Source organism: Saccopteryx bilineata, chromosome 5 (assembly GCF_036850765.1).
Source record: "Saccopteryx bilineata isolate mSacBil1 chromosome 5, mSacBil1_pri_phased_curated, whole genome shotgun sequence".
NCBI classification, from domain to species: Eukaryota; Metazoa; Chordata; class Mammalia; order Chiroptera; family Emballonuridae; genus Saccopteryx; species Saccopteryx bilineata.
In genome coordinates this window covers 141,120,001-141,122,669 of record NC_089494.1, presented here as the reverse complement: position 1 = coordinate 141,122,669, position 2,669 = coordinate 141,120,001, and the positions used below count along the sequence as shown (strand labels likewise).

General features: G+C 34.3%; 1 non-coding gene and 1 pseudogene across 1 annotated transcript; both read left to right on the top strand.

Moving 5' to 3' along the window:
- Window positions 1-800: 800 nt before the first annotated feature.
- Window positions 801-980, top strand: LOC136306376 (U6 snRNA-associated Sm-like protein LSm5 pseudogene; annotated as a pseudogene).
- Window positions 981-1,725: 745 nt separating this feature from the next.
- LOC136306969 (U1 spliceosomal RNA) lies at window positions 1,726-1,889 on the top strand. The gene has a single exon (XR_010725725.1). It is a non-coding gene; the product is annotated as a U1 spliceosomal RNA (small nuclear RNA).
- Window positions 1,890-2,669: the final 780 nt, after the last annotated feature.

The window sequence follows — 2,669 nt, the reverse complement described above, 5'->3', positions numbered from 1 at the left end:
AAATTTTAGACCAACAGTTGATATCTGTAAAAACACCTCTGGGTTCTTGATTGGGATTACCATAGGCGAGAATGTCCTTGCTGGAGCAACACAGGTGATTGTGGAGGGCATATGTGAGATGACTCTTAGAGACTCCTTGTAAGAATTGAGAAATCTTTCTATGGAAGTTCTAAGTCAGCATGCATTATTCAATAAGTTTTGACTTAGGACTTCTTCTGGTCAAGATGGATTAACAGGCATTAGTTTCTTGCAGAAACAACTAAAAAAAACCCCCAACAACCTAGAAATAACATATTAAATGTGGTTTTTTAAACATTGTATATCAGCCAGTAAATAACAGTATTTCCTGAGAAATGAGGTGAGAATTATGTGTTATGAAGTTGGGGGTCTGGGGGTGAAAATCTAGAGTCTGCAGAAAATAATACCAGAGAGGAGAATGCTGCATGAAGAGGTAACTCCAGAGATTTCCAGAAAATTTATGTTCAATATGCTGTAGGCTACTGATAAACACACACATGTGAGAAAAATACTTGAAGTAGGGGAAAGGACCTTACCTGAAAATATTAGAGTAAGCATAGGTGACTTCCTTTCACATGGAACCTGAAATGGTGTCTATTGGCATCAGTCAAAATGGGAAACTCATAATGAGGGCTATGGGTAGAACATTCAGGAAGATCCTGCCTAAGAAGTGGGGAGGAAGACCATTTGCGGTATGGCTAGGGCGGCTAATGCCACCACTAGCCCGTCGTAGTTGCTGTAGAGCCTGTGAACAAGTGTATCGGTCAAGAATTTGTATCGTGATGAAGAGTGGTAAGGTAATTATTGGCATACTTTTAGGATGTGATGACTTTTTCAGTATGGTACTGGAAGATGCCACTGAATTGGAAATCACACCAGGAGAAAGAAAGATTACTAAATTAGACCAGATTTTGCTAAATATTGCAGTGATGGTTCCTGGAGGAGACGGACCTGAAATATGAATGGATTCCCTTGACTTATGCTAGATTCTGTCTTATAATGACAACAAAAAATAAAATATTTTTAAAACCTTTCAATGTCTAGATTCTGTAAAGCTAAGTTTCCCTTTAAAGGAGAATGCTTTAAAGAAGCATTGTAAATTCCATTTTTGTAAATTATTCATGTTTATTTTGGAAAAGAAAAAAAAACAATTTGTTCTTTGAAGACTAAAATAAAGGATGTTTTGGTTAAAAAAAAAGGTGAGAAATAATTAGCCTTACAATGGGTACTACTTTGAACCTGTCCAACAAATCAGCAAAGTAAAATCCAAACAAATTAATTTCACAATAATTTAACTGCATACAAGAACAAAATTTAAGAGGATGTACATAAATACAAAAATGTTTAACACCCAACAAGGTAAAAATCTTAACAACTGGCATCCAATGAAAAATTGCCAGGCATGCAAAGAAGCGGAAAAATAAGATTCATAATGAAGATAAAAGCTGAACCAATTAAAGTGGACCCAGATGGAAAGAGATGCTAGAATTAGCAGACAGAGACATTAAGACAGTTATTATAACAGTATGCCAGATGTTTAAAATGCTGGAGGAGAGATTAAATAAGTAGAGACATGATATAAATAAAAAGGCCAAATCATGCTTTTAGAGATAATAACTAAAATCCTATAGATGAAAAATAATCACTAATAAGATTACTGACATATTAAACATTGCAGAAGAAATGATTATTAAACTTGAGGACATAATACTTACCTGGCAGGGGAGATACCATGATCACGAAGGTGGTTTTCCCAGGGCGAGGCTTATCCATTGCACTCTAGATGTGCTGACCCCTGCGATTTCCCCAAATGTGGGAAACTTGACAGCATAATTTGTGGTAGTGGGGGACTGCGTTCGCGCTCTCCCCTGAATAAAAACAAACAAACAAACAAACAAACAAAAAAACTTGAGGACATAGCAATATAAATTATGCAAAATGAAAAACAAAAAAAGTATAAAAGAAACAGCAAGAGAAGGAATCACTGACATGTGCGATCACTATAACGGCTTATCATATGTGAACTTGAAGTCTACAAAAGAAAAGATAGCAAGGTTGAGACCAAAAAATAATTGAGAACTAATGGCTGAAATTTTTTCAGTTTTGATGAGAACTAAAACCTGATATATTCATGATGATCAATGAAACCCGAGGAAAAAAATATTGAAGAAAGATATGGAGGAAGAAGGAAAGAGGAGATAGATGAGAAGAGAGCTACAAGGAACCTAATAATCTAATTCTCCAAACCATGACAAGGAGAAAAATCTCAAAAAAAAAAGTCATAGAAAAAAAAGACATTAAGTAGAAAGGAGCAAAGATATAATTATAGAAGATTTTTCAAGAAAAACAATATAAGTGAAAGGGCAAGATCTCAAAAGTAGCTTGGAAGGAAAACTATCAACTGAGAATTCTGTTCTTAATAAAAATAACTTTTAAACACAAACATGAAATGAAGACTTTTTCAGATACAAAAGCTGAAAGAATTAATCACCAACAGAGACATAATACAAGAAATGTTAAAGGAAGTCCTTCTGAAAAGATGAAATAGAAATATAGATATATACAAAAGAATGAAGAGCACTGAAGACAATAGTGATGTGTGTAATATAAAAGGCCTTTTTCCTGTTTATTTAAATCTCTGCAAAGAATAA